This window comes from Tupaia chinensis, unplaced genomic scaffold (genome assembly GCF_000334495.1).
Source record: "Tupaia chinensis unplaced genomic scaffold, TupChi_1.0 Scaffold000314_1, whole genome shotgun sequence".
In the NCBI taxonomy this organism is placed as follows: Eukaryota; Metazoa; Chordata; class Mammalia; order Scandentia; family Tupaiidae; genus Tupaia; species Tupaia belangeri.
The window spans coordinates 2,626,148-2,644,242 of NW_006159807.1; the positions used below are offsets into that span (position 1 = coordinate 2,626,148).

The window sequence follows — 18,095 nt, forward strand, 5'->3', positions numbered from 1 at the left end:
TGCAGTTTCTGACTCTAAGATAGCCGTGTTACCATCATCCCCTCTTTAAAGCTCAGGCAGTGTCTAGATGCTTGAGTAGCCATCCTGACAGCTGGCTAATCTAAATGTGCAGTTCATTCAGAAAGCCAGCCATCAATGTCAAAATGGTACAACAGTTATATGTTTTCAAAGCCAGAATGCAATCCTGTGGTAAGACCTCAGTTTTACGGTCATCCACAAGTTTTCTCAGAACTCATTCCTTACTCAGTGTTTTCACATGGAAAACTTTTTTGGGGAGATCTTTTTAAGACTTGGAGCTTGCCTACAGTTACCTTATGAAAAAAACAAAAAAACAAAAACGACTTTTAGAAGCATTTTCTTAAGAAATAATTATGCCAGGGGAACCAGCAGTTAGCGTAATGGCTATGTCGCTGGACTCCCACATAGTCGACCGCGGTTCTCGTCCCAGACCCGGTGGCTTAAGACTCACGCCGGGCGTGTGTGTGTGCGTGCCCAAGATCCCGAGAGGAGAATGGGGGAGAAGGGATTGTGGTGTGACCATCCCCTCTGGGGGGTGATTTCTCGCTTTCTGTCTCTATGTCTCTGTCTGTCTGGTGAGCACACGCGCCCTATAGCGAAAACCTCTCAAAAAAAAAAAAAAAAAAGAAAGAAAGAATTATGCCAAGATAACCTAATAGCTACAACTTGGGGGTTTCTGCACTGAGTCAAATTGTACATATTGCAGGATATTCCTCTTGGCCCTGAACATTGTTTTAGTCTCATCCACCACTTTCCACATCCACAAATTCCCCAGTGTTCGGAACCTCCTAGGAGCCAGTGGAAATTGGAAAGAGCAGAGGAACAAGCTCCAGGAACAGGAATGCTGGAAGTGGCGGCCATGGCTTCTTTGGTCCCTGCCCCAGGTCTCTTCCAGCTCCTTCCTGTCCAGGGCAGTCAGGGCACTTCTGGGCAGTTTACCTGCTGCTCCTCCCAGCATCAGAGCGCTCCATGGCCAGGGCCCTCATGCTGCCAGGAACCCACCACCTTCCCACAGGAAGGCCATGACTGCCTTTCAGGGAAAACAGATTTTTTTTGGCATATTTTGGAGGCTGGTTGTGGGGGAACATCTGCCAGTTCTTTAGCCCTGGGAGGCTGGGAATGCAGTGACTGTTTCCTGAGTGGAGAATTAAGGCACATTGTTCGACAGCATGACTAAAGGGACTGCATGTGAACTTGAGACGTCCCAGGAAATTCAGGGTGAGTGTCTGTGGTGGCTGTAGGCTCGGAGACACGAGTGTGTGGCTTCGATGGTGGTGTTCTCTCGGGAAGAGCATGGGACATCCTGGGAGCAGGACTACCCAGGGCCCTTAGCAGTCCTGAGAACTGTCTTGATGGCAGGAGAGCACCCACGCCCCACCCTCCACTGTGAACCTCTGCACCTTCTCAGCTCATCCCCGGGTTGGGCTACACTAGCTCAGCCCTCTGCCTTTCCTTGAGGTTCTCTGCCTCCCAGGAGTCTAGACATTACAACCCACCCCACCTCACACTGGTTTATCTCCTCTCCACCTGTGCCCCAGGAACTCCCAGAGCAAGTTGGGGGACCACAAGCATTTTTGTAGACACAGGGTTAGCCTCATGTGAAGCAAACCACAAGCTGATCTTATCACATGCCTCTGACCGGTTGGAGAGGGAGTCGAAGGTGCAGTGAGGAAGTACAATGTCACATGCACCACTTACAGGAAACTGGCTAGAAGATAGCAGGGGAACTGGAGAGCTTGGTCGTGCTCCGCGGATTAGCACAACACAGGTTAGTGCTTTCTTTTCCTTCTGAAAAGGCTTCATAGCCTCTTTCAAATGCCTAACCCATTCTCTTTCCTTGAGCTGCCTTTGTTTCTCTACTGTGAAGAGCAGGCTCTGGCACCGACTGGACTGATCTACTGAGACTGACCGTAAGAGCGGTGCCTAGCTGCAAGCCGCACGCTGTTAGAGGAACAAACGTTGAGACATTATGGTGAAAATGCAGTTCTCAGAATCTCTTGCTTCCCTATTTAGGACTGCTTTGCCTTTAAAAAAACAAAACCTTCAGATGTTTATAACTTATTTCATGGAATTCAGCTAAGCCTCTTCTCCTTTTTACCTATTAGCATAAATCTGAAATGGGCAGATCAACTTGTGTTTGGAGACATAAGTGGGGCTTTGAAAGGACATTCAACAACACAGAAGCACTGTGGATACAGACATGCCACAAGGCTGTATGCAGTTGTTTTTTATGTCTTTTCTATTTCATAAAACTAATCTTTTGGCTTGTATTTCATGTTTAAATAATATTTCACAGCTTTATAAATACGTGTGTTTCCTTTCCTTTTTAATTTTTTCAGCTTTCTTTCTTTCCCCTCTCCCTCGTCCTTGTCTTACTAACATGAAAAGGGAGTAGAGAGGGAGAGGGCAGGTTGAAAATGAGATGAGGAAGTGAGTCCTTTGCCTGTTTAAGGAGAGTGTAAGAAGCACAGCCTGGAGTTACACACAAGCAGGTCCTGAGAGGCCATGAGGTCTGACTGTTACCAGAGCTTCGGGTCCTCAGTCTTGAAAGAAAGATTTGAAGAGTCTAAAGAACCTCAGAAAGATGGCTAATCAGTTAGAAAATAAGAGCCCTGGGCCAGCTGGTAGCATGAAGGTTAAGGTGGCTGGATCCCACATAGCCAACTCCGCTGTTTGAGTCTTGGACCCAGAGGCCTGAAAAACATGTGCATATGTGCCCCAAATCCCAGGAGGAGAATGGAGGAGAAGAAACTGGCATGGCCATTGCACCTCCACGAGAGTAGGGGTGATTTCTCACTTTCTTCTTTCTGTGTCTCTTTCTACAGACCACATGTGCCATGTGGAAAAAAAAAAGTTAATAAAGAAAAAGAAAAAATAGCCTAGAAACATCTAAATAAAGGGGCTAAGATTGTTCAGCCGATAGCTGATGAGGGACAGTTAGTAAAGAACGCCAAGTCAATACAAGGCCCTTACACAATGACCTGCTGCTTTCAGATCTATGTATGACAAAGGAAACTATCTCAAATATGAGTGAGGAGAAGGAAGTTAACTACATTCTTGAACTGTTGTGAAGCACTAGAACAGGTTAGCCAGAAAAGTCACCGAGCTTTTTCTGGATATTTTGGAAAACATACTAGATTGCTTCTTGATTTGGGGAGGCGAAGGGGAGGAGATCAGGATTAGGAGCTTCCTGTTCGATCTCTTTTTCCCAGCCATGGGTGTTCTCAAATATTTCTATACCGTAAAATAACAAGGGATGAAAGGTTTGTGGGCTCACGTGTTGTTTATATCCCAGTAATGCAAAATAACCAGAACAGTGATGAAAGAGAAAAATCATTGTTGATTATGTCCTTAGACTGCAACTTTTTATTTTTTACTATCCTGTTGTGCAAGAAAAGGAGAGGAAGCTGACAAAAGAATGGAAGATTCTCAGCTGGGGACCTCAGCCCTAGAGGTTTCAGAAACCCTGCACTAGCTCTTACAGGCAGCTGCGTGTTCATCATGCAGAGGAGGGGAGACTGGACTTTCTTGGTGGTTGGAGCCCTTTGCGTGAATGGCTGGAGGACACACAGACGGGATCTGTCGTAGGAAGGTCTCTTGTTCATGGCGCTTCCGTTCAGCACCAGGAAGAGGCATACAACTTAGCCGTGGCTGGGCACCCCTCAAAGGAGCTCTTCTTTCGGTTTTGTTTTGCTTTTGTAATAGCTCATAAAGCTTTGCTGTTCAGGGAGTTCTGTATTCTGTAAGTCTGTTGCTCATAGTAGAAAGGGACTTCTTATTTTGTTTAAATAATTTCCAGATGGACTTGATTTCTTTTTTTGCAAATGTGACTTTCCAAAGGCTGTTTCCTTCTTTTATTATTATTATTATTATTATTATTATTATTATTATTATTATTATTATTTTAAGGTTTTTGCTATAGGACACATGTGCTCACCAGATAGAGAAAGAGGAAACAGATAGAGGAAAAGTGAGAAATCATCCCTTGGGTGGATGTCCATGTCACAATCCCTTCTCCTCCATTTCTCCCCCTCCTGGGATTTTGGACAGTCACACACACATGCCCAGTGTGATTTTCAAGCCACTGGGTCCAGGGCTCAAACCATGGTTGGCCATGCGGGAGTCCAGTGCCTTAAGCACCATGCTACCTGGTGGCCTAGCTGGTTCCTTTTCTTCTAGGGGCATCTATTCTCTTCCTAACCATTTCTCAGCTTTCTCTGCAGCGTTTGCTGTTCTCCTTTGTATTTGAAAAGCAACAAAAGATTTATAAAGTTATGCAACAACTTTGATTCACAGACCTGGAATTGGTTCTGGAAAGAAAAAAAAAGGAAGGGAAGGAGGACGGGAAGAAGGAAGGGAGGGAGGGAGGGAGGGAGGAAGGAAGGAAGGAAGGAAGGAAGGGAGAGAGGGAAGGGCGGGAAGGAAAGGAGGATGTAGAAAGGCAGAAGGTTGGGTGGTGAAGGGCACCAAAGTATGGGTGGTCTTTGAACAACATGGGTTTGAATGAACAGGTCTACTTCTACAAAGAGTCTTTTCAATAAATGCTATAAATTAATCTGCTCTTCCTTTGGATTTTCATATAACATTTCCTTTTCCCCAGCTTACTTTACTGTAAGAATACAGTGTATAACACATAAACATAAAAATATGTACTGACTGTTCATATTACTAGCATAGCTTTTAGTCAAGAGTGGCTATTAGTAGTTAAGTTTTGGGGGAGTCAGAAGTTGTACATAGGAGCCAGTTGGCAGTGCAGTGGTAAAACACAGCACTTTGCAAGGCTGACCCACTTGGGAAGGTTCTGAGTCTATGTCAGAGACCTCACTGAGTATGCTGGGCATGTGTGTGTTTGGGAACGGCTGAAGCTGGGGTAGATCCTGGTGTCAGCATCTGTTGAAAGTGCTGTCTCTCCATCTCTCTCGCTCATAGAAGAACAAATTTTTTTGAAAGGTGATATGCAGATTTTTAACTGTGCTGGGATGGGTTGTCACCTCGAACTCCTTGTATTGTCCAAGAGCCAACTGTATCAATCTCATGGGTAACTTTTAGACAGGAATCACTGCCAAGGTGAACACTGAGTATAGTTTGAAGGCCAACAGTAGAAAGAAATGAATGGTCACCTTTAATCTGGACAGAAAATGGAGAATTTCATGAGGAGGGACAGTGTGGACACATCGCTAAATTCTCTAAAAAGAAGAGGGTGGGGTTGACCACAAGTCTTTCTTCCCCAGTCCTGGACATATAGGCTAGCCTCTTCTCTGCAGAATCCCAGGTAAGGCAAGAGTAGTACTGCGAGTCAGTGGGCACAGACGCTTGGGTGACCTGTGTTTCACAGGGATAAAAGGGTGATGTATGCGACCCATTCCTAAAATCCAGTGAGTGTAGTCTTTACAAGGGGTTCTCCTTGGTCATCATTTTGAGTTGGCTGAGTAAATCTGGAGAAAACGGTAGGGAAGACATCATGCACAGCCTGGCGTGGTGCCATGTGGCAATTCTGCTGGAGTGCTGTCTTAACTACAGTATCATGAGTACTTGTGTATACCCTGGGACATTCCCAGGGGAGGGATTGCCTGGTTTGACTTTTCACTCTGCCATTTCGTTTTTCTTCCATATCCTCATTTGTCAGAAAACCAGTGCAATTTTATTTTTAAAAAAGAGCCCATTTTTCTCCCCCTACCTTCCTCCCCACAAAACTTTAGGAAATGACAAGATCAGTTGCATTTGTTTTTTGTTTGTTTGCTTTTGTGAAACTGCTAAGAACAGTTGCATTCGTTTCTTCATTTATGGAAATGCCAAGAACAGTTGTATTTTTTGTGAAACTTCTAAGAACAGTTGCATTCATTTATGGAAATGCCAAGAACAGTTGTATTTGTTTATGAAAGGGGCATCGAAAGTTTTTCCTGGAAAAGGATAAACTGGAAAAAGGTGAATCCGTAATCCTTGTCATGGTGCGAAGGACAGAAGCTAAGCGGCACCTACCTATTCTAGCTTACGTGACTCCTACGCCAGACCCCCCAGGAAGTATTCACATAGCGCTGATCTTGTAGTGTCTCAAGGTTAACGAAGTTACTTCTTTGAGACTAACAAGTTAGAGATTTACCAGAATGTCTGTTTTTGATATTTTTCTGGTATGAATTAGGTTTCCTTTTGACTTGTGTTTGTGTCTAGATTTTAATTTGCAAAACTTTAATTTAACTAAGTGTATTGGTTTATAGTCCTAGTGTAGCTTTAAAATATTCTTTTCTTACAGTAGCACATGTGTTTGCATCCACATGCATCTACACATATACATGTATGTGTATGTATATATGAATGTATATGTGGGGGGTATGATTGTGTGTATATATATTTGTGTATGTGTGTGTATATATATATATATATTATAATAGGAGGAAACCTTTAGGGCAGTGACCTTCAACCTTTTCAATACCAGGGACTGGTTGTGTGACGAACCAGAGGCAGGGGGTGGTTTGGAGACTATTCAAGCACATTACATTTATTGTATGCTTTGTTGCTATTTTTATTACATTGTAACATATGATGAAATAATTCTGCAACCCACCATAGTGCAGTATTAGCAGCCTTTTGCCAGCACTAGCATCACCACCTCAGCTCCACCTCAGATCATCAAGTATTAGGTTCTGATAAGGCACACACACCCTAGATGGTTCACATGCACAGCTCACCATAGGGTTCAGACTCCTATGAGAATCTAATGCTGCTACTTACCTGTCAGGGGCAGAGCTCGGGCAGTAATGTGAACCATGGGAAGCACATGTAAATACAAATGAAGCTTCGCTTATTGCCTGCTGCTTACCTCTGCTATATGGCCTGGTTCCTAACAGGAACCAATCCTAACATGGTCCACGGTCTGGAGGTTGGGGGCCCCTCTTTAGGGCATATGTTTCGTCAGTTAAAAGTTATTAGATGTGGGCTTCCAGGTAGCGTGGTGGTTAAAGCCGCTGGACTCCCACATGGCCAACCATGGTTCAAGTCCCAAATCTGGTGGCTTCCTTTCTCACTTTCCCTCTCTCTCTCTGTCTCTCTCTGGTCAACTTGGAAAAATAATTCTTTTAAAAAATCTATCATATGAGAGCCAGCAGATGGCATAACGGTTACATCACTCAGATGAGAGCCAGCAGATGGCATAATGGTTACATCACTGGACTCCCACGTGATTGACCATGGTTCTAGTCCTGGACCTGGTGGCTTGAAAATCATGCTGGACACATATGCATGCATTTAGAAGATTCTGGGAGGAGAATGGAGAAGAAGGGATTGTGGGATGGCCACCCCTCCTGTAGGGTGATTTCTCACTTTCCCTCTTCCCCCCTCACACCTGCAAGCAAGCACATGTACCCTAAGGCCAAAACAAACAAACAAACAAAACAAACAAAAAACCTCTACCAAAAAAAAAGTCATTAGATGATATCTTGGAGCCTACAGTTATTTGGAATATACTGCTAACCTCAGACTAAAAGGTTAAATACACATTATACACATAGATTCACTTGGAGGGTTTGCTAGTGACCAGCCATTCGCTCAGTGAATCATTGACATATTGAATGGTGGTGACTTGAAGTATCTTCTTTGATTTCCAGGCTGTCAGTGGGAAGATTTCTCTTCCTTTAAAGACCGGTGGAATGATCTTGACTCCTGAAAGCTTGGTGTGGGCCCCTTAGAGTGCCTGCTCAATACCTCACCAGCCTGCTATGCAGAAGGCTGTGCAGGGGGAGCTGTTACAGGAGAGAATTGGTGTTGCCCCTGCAGCTTCTCTCTGCAGCGCGATTTCTTAGGAAAGTCCCAGTTTGAGAAATCAGCTAGCTAAGTGACCATTTCTGATGAACTCCACCAGAGCTTTCCCTTAAACCTCGTTCTAAGCACACACTGTGTGTCTTTGCTCTTCCCCTTCTTCCCACTGCTCTTCCTCTTCTCTCAGCTCCCAACTTTCACCTCTGCCATTTCATGCCCTTCTGAAAACCCAGGCCAGAACTTGCCTGCATGGACTGCAGACTTCCTCCACTGCCCCTGTCTTTAAGCTTTTATTTCTCTTTCCAGAACATTTAACATAACATTCCCTGCAAAACAGACAACTCAAGGCTGATTAGCAGTAGCCAGAATAAAAATGTTTAAAAGGCCTTATAGAGGAAAAATAATTTGGAAAAAATAATCATGTTATTATAACATAGATTCTGATGAATTAGAAAGGAGAAGGAATTTACTATTTAAAGACTCCTTTTAAGGATTCATAGGAGGTAGTGGTAGGGGAAAGAGAATTGAAAAGGCCAGAGGATAATTTGTTCTAAAAGACAAAAATGTTAGGTTATTCAAAAACAATTTTTTTCCTCTATTTTGCTGCCAGGAACATCTGGCCTTGGGAAAAGCTTAGGAAAGAGACTTTCAGATGTTGTTGTCATTATTTAAAACTTGAAGGGATAGAAAATAGAGCCTTAGTTTTTTTTTTTTTTTTTTTAGAAATAGAAAGGATCTCACAGAATTCAGTCTGCTCAATTTTAGTTTGGGGAACAAAGGCCCAGAAAGGTTAGGTGATATGTCTGTGGTCAAAATAGCTCATCAAGGATTGCAGGTGTAGACGGGGCCTCTGACTTCAGCACTGGTCGTCACATAAGAGAACATTGTTGAGGGATCTGAGGGACTTGGAATATAGGTGCCCCTGGGGATCTACAAAAACAGTTCCCATGCCTGATGAAGGTAAACCAAGAGTTTGACAATTTAGAGAATTCCCCAAATCCAACAAAATGACCTGCACTTAATTCTTAGAAAACAACAGTAATATGGTTGAAATTTTATAGGTAAAAAAGCAAGTCCACCCTTCCTGCAGAAAGTTTTTATGTGATGAATGAATCTTCATGGAGCAAAGAAGAGGACAACCTAAAGAGGAAACTTTTAGAGTATTGTTCAGAATTGACCAGGAAAAGAGACCCAGAGTCTTATGGACATGAATATGGGTTGGGAAATAATGATGACTATCAAGAATGATTACGACCTGGATTAAGTAGTCCTCAAAATGGTTAGTCATCCTTGGCCTTGATTCCAGGATCCCTGGATGACCTTCTGAATGCTGGGTCAGCTTCCTAGGTACCATTATCTTAGAAAAGCATTTTCTGGGTCAGCAAGTAAGTGGCATAGCAGTTAAGGTGCTGAACAACCACGGTTCGAGTCGCAGACCTGGCAGCTTGCTTCCTCACTTTCCCTCTCTCTCTCTTTCTCTCTCTTTCTCTGTCTGTCTCTCTCTGGTGAGGGCATGTACCATATAGCAAATTAAAAATAATACTACTAATAAATAAAATTAAATAAATAATTCGTAAATAAAAAGCATATTCTGCACAAGGGACATGGTCACTGGAACAAAAGTAAAACATTGTTTGTAAATTTGGGGGTTCCAGCAGCTTCTTGTGAATTTTTAATCTGGGTCAACAATGAAGAGTGTGATTAAAGAGTCTGTGCCCTCCAGTGCCCAGATAAAAGGGAGGCTTTAGACTCTGTGTGATGACAGTCATGATGGGGGTTCTTAGGGGGTTCTTCTAACTCCCACTCCCCTAGTCCCTGAGAATGCCACTCTTATGGCTCTTTCCTGGGCCAACAGCAGCCCCTCCTCAGTGTCTGTCCTACTCCTTATTGCTCCTCTTCAATATCACAAGCATTATTAAAAGATGTAACAGGGGGACCAGCAATGGCATAATGGTTATGTTGCTGGACTCCCATGTAGTCAACTGTGGTTCGAACCCTGGACCTGGGTGGTTTCAAGCTCATGCTGGGCATATATGCAGGCATGCCCAAATGGACCTGGGTGGTTTCAAGCTCACGCTGGGCATATATGCAGGCATGCCCAAGATCCCAAGAGGAGACTGGAGGAGAAGGGACTGTGGCATGGCCGCCCCCCCACCTCCATCCCCAGGGATGATTTCTCCCTTTCTGTCTCTCTGTCTCTCTCTGCTTGGCAAGCATACATGCCCTATAGCAAAAAAACCAAAACAAAACAAAACAAAACAAAACAAAAAAACAAAAAACTCTGTCTCTCAAAAAATATATAACAGATGAGTCTTAGAGTTGTGCTATCAGAAATCACAAGGCCCTTTTTGGACACTGGATATTTTATAGGTTTTTTTTTTTCCTTTTTGTCTTTCTCAACTTATTTTCTTGTTTATTTGTCATTTCTTCTAAATTCAGAATATTTACCGAGTACCCTCCATGTGAGTATTACATTCTAATTGGCAGATGTAGAAAATGAACAGTAACCCTAAAACACATGGCATGATGTAGCTTACAGGAAGTTTAGATACGCTGTAGGAAGAATACCATGAAGTGAGGAGAACAAAAGCTCAGAGGTGTGTATGGGGTCTCATGTGGGATGGCTACGGGGACTGTCATGGAGAGGATGGGGAAGACTTGGCGGTGGTCAGTGAATTTGCCGTGCAGCTGCATGAGGCAAGCTCAGGGCAGTGTGCCAGGAGTGTGTCTGGCATATTCAAGGTAAAACTAGGAGCCAGTGTAGCTAGGAAAGAGTAAATAATGAGGAAAGAAGTTAGGGGGTAGACCCTATAGGGCCTTAGAGACTGCAGCTGTCACTCAGAGCTGTGGGAGGACTTGAGCAAAGAGGAGACCATGATCTGACTTTCCATTTAAAGGGACCTCCTCACCAGTTATACCTAACCTGCCCTGGAAAGGTAGGTCAGGTCCTTGTGGTAAATCCATGAGTTTGAATTGGTTGGTTTTGGGTTTTCCCTCTAAACTGCAGCCAGTGAATACATGTTTACTTGAAAATGGAGGCTATGGGGTTTTGTCTGTCTCCTTACCAGTTTGCTTGTTTGGGCACTCAGCCTTTTTACCTGTTGTTTTGTTTGTTTGTTTGTTTTGTTTTGTTTATTTTTAAGTTAGAAAGAGAGCTCTCTGGATCACCTCATATGCTAAAGAAAAACTATTTCAAATTTCTCCAATTTTAATAACAAGTATTAAGGGGAGGCCATCTGAAGAACAACATATGCATGAACTGTTAATGTTCAATCTGTAAGATCTGTCTCTGTGATCTCAGAGCTTTCTGACGCGTGGCACTTTGCTTGGTACTGATCTTACTTTTCCCACTTACGTATTTAACAGTTCGTAGCTAATTTATTGTGGTCAGATTTCGTTTATCAATCCTGAATAGCCTTTATTTAAAAATCAAGGTAGTAATCCATAATGCAAAAATGGAAATGGAAAATCTGTGATTATAACCACCCTAATACTTTAAGTCTGTAATGCTGTAAGGACTGCCTCTTACGATGTTAAACAGAAAATTATAAATCGCTAAATAAAGCCTAAATGCAAATTCAAAAAAATAATAAAAATAAAGGGTCCTGCTGGCTGCTGTACTGAGAGCCGACTGTGGGAGTGCAAGGAGAGAAGAGGAAGCTATTGCAACACTCATGGCGCCAGAGAGTGGTGCCGCGGAGGGGGCGGGGTGGCAGTTGAGGTTGTGTGGAGTAATTAGGGTCTGCTTATTTCAAAGGTAGAACCAACAGAATCAACTGCTGGATTAAACAATAAAAAGTGGGAGAGAGGATTTGAGGAAGATTCCAAGGTTATGGGCCTAAGCACAGGAAGAATGGAAATGCTTTCAAACTGACATGGGAATGCTGTTCAGTAAAGCAGTGTGGGTTGGAGCAGAGATATAAGAAGCTTAGTTTGGTTTATAGTGAGCCCGAAATGTCTGTTAGACATCCACATGGAGATGTCAACGGGCAGTGGATGAAGCTTTGTCTAGATGTAGGAAGTAGAATCTTAGAAGTACCTCATTCTCTTTCTTTTTTCTTCCTTCTTTTTTTTATTACATTCAATCACCGTATATCATAACAGCATACCAAATGAGTTTTCCCATTATGAATACACTGTATATTGGTTCAGTCAAAATTTTATCATACTTACTATCATCAACAGATAATTTTCCATTTTTGTGTCCCTTAAATGTTTTGCTTCTTTCTTTTTCCCCTTGATCCAGTTTCAGGGCTAGGACAGGGAAATTGTAACTTCTTAAGTAGACCTCTGTCTGAAGCCCCCTGCCCAGCCAGAGAGGTGCATCTTTCTTAATGGCCTTAGTGGGTAATAGCACTCCTGAATTCACCTGTAGTTTTTAAAACCCCCATAGGAAACATGGACTGGGCCTCTGCCTAGTGACTTATTCACTGATTGGTCTCTGGGACTGAAATTAGAGAATGTTCTTTTGGGTAAACAAGAGTGAAAAGGTCAGATTTCTTTTCTGGAGCCTTGTCTTTCATGGCTAAAGTTCTAGTGATCCGTACTTACTATTTTAGGAAAACAAACAACAACAATTAAAAAAAACAAAAGTGCTACTTCCTTTTTTTTTTAACGAAATAGGCAAAACCAACACCTAAGCAAATCAAGCTTCTCTTTGCCTATGTGTTGAGGCAATTGAAGGCAATACTATGAGGTTGTTAGAATTTTTGTGTTTCTGTAACGATCATCTTAAATATACTTGAAGTTGTATTTATTGTCATTGAAACAAGTATTATCTAGTCCCACAAATTTTAATGAATTAATCTGTGCCATTTTCCTGTGGAAATGGAGGTATGTTATCTTCATTTTGAGGAGGAACACTGAATTCTTGTGCGTTGGATCTAAGTCTGTGCAGACTATTAACTTACATCTTAACCTCTGAAGTTACTTTTTTTTGTTGTTTTAGCTGATATGAATGCCTTCCCCCTCAATTCAGGTTAAAATTTAGTGAGCCATTTTAACTATGTTGAGAAGTAGAAATTTAATCTACTTATGGGATGAAGAGGTAGAATCTTTAGGAAGTCTTTAAAATTTGGGTCCTCAGGGTGGGGCCCCCATGATCTATCCGGTGGATTTATAGAAAGTGAAACAGATGCTGACACAGACATGTGCTCCTCTGCTCAAGCTGTTGCCATGTCCTGTACAACCTTGATACCCTGGCAATAAGAATGTAGCCCCTTGACCTTGGACCTCCAAAACTAGAAACTAAATAATTTATTCTCTCTCTTTTTTTTTTTTTTTTTTTTGAGAGGTTTTCGCTGTATGGACGACTGGGCGGTCCGCGCTGCCCTTCGCCGGCCCGCGCGCCGGGCTGCCGAGTCGGCACCGCAAAGATTTGGTTTCCTCGTCCCTGGCCCTTGTAATCTTAAACCGCCGGGAGCCCGAGGCCTATATTTATAGAGAAACGCGTGTCCCGAAGGCCGCCGTGGGCAGCATCTGGTTGCCGCTGGAAGAACCTTTTTTTTTTTTTAACCCTTCGGAAGGGGGGACCCCCCCTTTTTTTTTTTTTTTTTTTTTTTAAGAGAGATTTTTACTTATAGGGCACATGCACTCGCCAGAGAGAAAGTGAGAAATCAGCCCCCCCCAGGGGTGTGGCCATGCCAAAGTCCCTTCTCCTCCATCCTCTTCTCAAGATTTTGAGCATGTATGCACATGAGCCTGGCATGAGATTGAAGCTGCCAGGTCCAGGACTTGAACCACCGTCTCCTGAATGGGAGTTCAGTGATATAACCATTATGCCATCTGCCGGCCCCAGTAATCTTCTGTTTATTTATAAATTACTCAGACTCAGGCATTTCTCCTGTTAGCAGCACAACAGACTAGCACAGTCAGAACAACAACGAAAAAAATCTAGTTTTAAAATACCTGAATTAGGGGACAGCAGGTGGTACAGTAATTAAGGCACCAGACTCCCACACGTCTGACTATGGTTTGAGTCCCAGACCTGGCAGTTTGCTTTCTCACTCTCTGTCTCTCTCTGGTGAGCACACATGCCATAAAGCAAATTAAATAATAATAACAATAATAATAAAAATAGTAAATAAAATAAAATAATTCTTTTTTTAAAAAATGCCTGAATCAATACAGTCCACTGAAACAACATTGGTATTCCTAACCCAAGCTGAGGTCTGCTTAATTTTCAGAGAGGCCTTTTAATTTTCAATCTTGCCCTCAATTTGCAAGAGGGACATGTAGCAAATTCATCTTTCAATTTTCTTTTTAAGACCCTCGGTCAGCTTATGAGGCTGGCACTACTATGAGCCTCATTTACACAGAAAGAAATGGTCTCAGAAAGGGAAGTGACCTGAGCACATCAGCTCTGTCTGTATCCTGACCCCTGACCCCTCTGCCCCAGTCTACTTCCCAGAAGCATGGAGTAAAGTAAAATAAACCAGAGCATTTCAGAAAAATAATGTAGACCAGGAGGGAATGCAGAATGACCTCCTTTATGATAAACCTAAAACTTGGGCTCCCTTTGGAAATTTCAGGTAGTTCTTAGGCCAATCCTTGAAGTGTGAACTAGGAGGGCCTATGAACAAAATGCATTTGGGCTCTACCTTGTCAGTGATGGAGCTCCTCGGGTGGCCCCATGACACCTCCAGGCTGAGTACATGCCCCTCCATCAGAACCACAAAGGGACACCTGACCCTTTCTTGTGCAGAGGATCATTGGGGCCAGCCAGCAGCAACTGTCCCTGGCCACTCCCAGAAGGCGCCTGGTAACTGGAAGACTGCCAGTCAGCTGCCCCAAGGAGACCTGAGTGAGGGATTCTGCAAGCCCTGGAAGTGGCCCAGGACCTGGAGACTCTGGCCTTGGCTCTGGGCTCAGAAAGGAGGGCTGAGCTCTGTCCTCAGAGTGCCAGCCAGTCAGAGCACTGTGAGTGACCAGGTCAGCTCCCACTCCACTAGGCCTTCCTGAGTGCCCTTCAGAGGCGCAGTCTCACCTCCGCATTGCTACTCAGTCTTGTTTGTGCCCATGCAGAACTACTGGTTCTTAAAATACTGAGATGCTTCGGAGCCAGTTTGGGGGTGTGGGGGCAGCAGGTGGCGTGGTGGTTAAAGCACTGGACTCCCTCATGGCTGACCGCGATTCGAGTCTCAGACCTGATGGCTTGCTTTCTCACTTTTTCTCTCTTTCTCTCTCTGGTAAGTGTATGGACCCTGTGCAAATTAAGAAATAATAATATGATAAATAAATAAAATAATTCTTGTAAAAAAGAAAAAACAGTTGGGGGATGATCACCACCCTCAGTCACCTGAGTGTACTCCCAGGACTTCTCTTCCCTAATTCAACACCTAAAGGATTGGTGCCTGATACATTAGTGCCTGTGCCTGATTGGCTTTTAAGTCATTGGAAGATCGTCCCTGTAGTGAAACACTACAGGCGTTTTGGTGAGCAGATGATGGCAGATTTCATGCGTGGTCCAGGAGGCACAATTGAAACCTGTAAATGTGTCTCTAGTTCACTGGTCTCTGACATGGGGCTGTTGACAGCACCCCAAGCTACTCCTCACTGTCTAGGAGAAGTACCTGCAATTACACCTGCAGAGGTATAACTGGGCCCTAGAAACATTCTTTTGATTCATGCTTTGAGAGGGCCCTGAGTTTAAGAAGATTTAGATTTTGCAAGAAAACATTTTCTCTCTACTTGCTTTCCACTCCAGTCCTACCTGACTCTAGAAACATGTTTATTACTTTTAACCACGGTGTGTTTGCTCCATAGTTCTGTGGTAACCGCCTGCCCAGAGGAGGTGAAAGGTCCATTGTAAGCCAAGCTCCACTAATCCCGGTGTAGGAGTGCCAAACACTTGCCTTTTGCAGCTGTAAGGGAGGTTTTCAAAGTAGATTTAGTTCTGAACTGGACTAGCAGTACCTCATAGTTAAAAAAGAAAAATAATCTTTCAAACATAAATGCTCACAGTTGGCAGATTCTGGGGGCACATGAGGAATCCCCGTGCCTGTCCATGGAAGCACCAGACTGGTTCTTAGATGGTACAAGATATGATACCTCCCTTAACACAGGGGTTTTTAACCTGAAGTCTGTAAACTAGGTTGGAAAATTCTACCTCTTTAGCATGAACTCACTGGAGAGAGAGAGAGAGAGAGAGAGAAATCACTCCTCAGAGGCGATGACCATGCTGCAGTCCCTTCTCTCCATTCTCCTCTTAGGATTTTGGGCACACATGAACTTGTGCCCAGCATAACTTTCAAGCCACCAGGTTTGGGACTTGAACCCAGGTCAGCCATGTGGGAGTCCAGTGCCCCAAACACTACGCCTGCTGGCTCCTTTTTTCACTAACCTTTCACTGAAACTACATTTCCTTCAATTATGAATGTAGCCAACAAACTGCAGTAGTAATAGTAGCCTTGTGATACCATCACTGACAGAAATCAGAGATGTTGGGACCAGCAGTTAGCGTAATCAGTGTGTCGCTGAACTCCCATGTAGTCAACTGCGGTTTGAGCCCCAGACCTGGTGGCTTAAATTCACGCCAGGTCCATGTGCGTGCGTGCCCAAGATCCCAAGAGGAGAATGGAGGAGAAAGGATTGCAGCGTGGCCATTCCCCCTGGGGGCAGGGCGTGATTTTTTGTTTTCTGTCTCTCTGTCTCTCTCTGTCTTTCTAGCAAGTGCACGCGCCCTATAGCAAAAACCTCTACAAAAAAAATGAAAGAAAAGAAAAAGAAAAGGAATCAGAGATGTTTTTGTCATTATGTGGTTGGCAGCTTCTAAGATGCCTACAATGACCCCTACCTCCTGAAATTCATGCCCTTGTATAAATCCCTCCCCCTGCACTGAATTCAGTGGTTCCTGTCAGTGAATAAAATGCAGCAGAAAGGATGTGATGTCATTTCTAATATTTGGAAAAGCCAGATACTATGGTACGAGCTTCCCAATAGAGAGACCCACATGGCTAGGGACTGAGGGAAGCCTTTGACTAATAGCCAGTGAGGAACTGCATCCTACCAACACTTGGAAGCACATTCTCCACAGTCAAACCTTCAGATGAGACTACAGTCCCAGTGGTCACCTCGACTGCAAGCTTGTGATAGACCTTCAGCCAAAGGCACCCAACGAAGGTTGTGCCCAGATCACTAACCCACACAATTCATGTTTGTTGGTTTAAACTACTTAGTTCTGGGATGATTTATTACACCACAATAGATTAACTAATATACATTACAATTGCACATCTTTCCAAATGTTATTTGTGTTCATTACTGCTTGAAATTACAGTAATTATTGGATGATCTAGCCACTAGATCACCTTGTAATTTAATGCACTAATAAAGAAGCACATATGTTAATGTATAACAACTTTATTTTAAACCATTCTGATGCCATACATCTCCACCACTGAAATTAACTAATTCCTCTCTTTTAAAAAAGTTGTCAGGCTTTATAGACAAGTCATCATTGAAAATCAATCCAGTAACAAGAAATACAATACCTCTCAGGGTGGCCTTATGATTGGTGTTGTACTTGTCTCTGCCTTGTGATGTTTATAGTTAAAAGCTCAAATCCCAAACTTACTAGCCCTGTAACCTCAGGAAAATTAAAATGAAGGTAGCCATTCCTTATTCTCAGGTATGGCTGATATCGACAAGGTCTAACTGGTAGACACAAGTGCTGATCAGCCAGAACAAAGGCCAGCCTGAAGAACAACTCACAGTTAGCAGCGAACATCAGCCTGCCTGTAGGAGGGTGGAGAGTCAATGGGTTAAGAGGTATGGGCTCCACTGAGCACTTCTGGCAGAAAGGAGTCCAGTAGTGTCACTTCCCTTTCCCTTACCCCAGGACAGTGTTTTCAGGGTTGGTGGTTTGTGATATGATTTTAAGAGATACATGGATAAATATTCTTTTCTTTTCTTTTTGGAGAGATTTTTGCTATAGGGCGCATGCGCTCGCCAGAAAGACAGAGAGAGACAGAGAGACTGAAAGCGAGAAATCACCCCTCAGGGGGGATGGCCAGGCCACAATCCCTTCTCCTCTATTCTCCTCTCGGGATCTTGGGCATGCACGAACACGCACCCGGTGTGAATTTAAGCCACTGGGTCCAGGACTTGAACTTCAGTAGACTACATGGGAGTCCAGGGGCATAGCCATTAGGCAAACTGCTGGTCCCCTGGATAAATATTCTCTGCTTATTAACTTATACTAGAAAAATGTATAATAACACATGAAATTTACAATTTCATGGACATAGTTACTTTGACACTAAGTATATTTTTAGATTTTTTTTTTTAGGTTAGTGAAATTAAAAAAAAATTAAGTAAATTCTATC

General features: G+C 43.3%; 1 protein-coding gene across 1 annotated transcript in view; it reads left to right on the plus strand.

The window, feature by feature from the left end:
• Positions 1-1,720: 1,720 nt before the first annotated feature.
• Positions 1,721-18,095, plus strand: part of WIPF1 (WAS/WASL interacting protein family member 1) — a 98,850-nt gene continuing 82,475 nt past the window's right edge. Inside the window, exon 1 of the mRNA XM_006151117.3 lies at positions 1,721-1,786. The gene's annotated coding sequence lies outside the window, so the exon portion shown is untranslated. The remainder of the gene's footprint in view (positions 1,787-18,095) is intronic.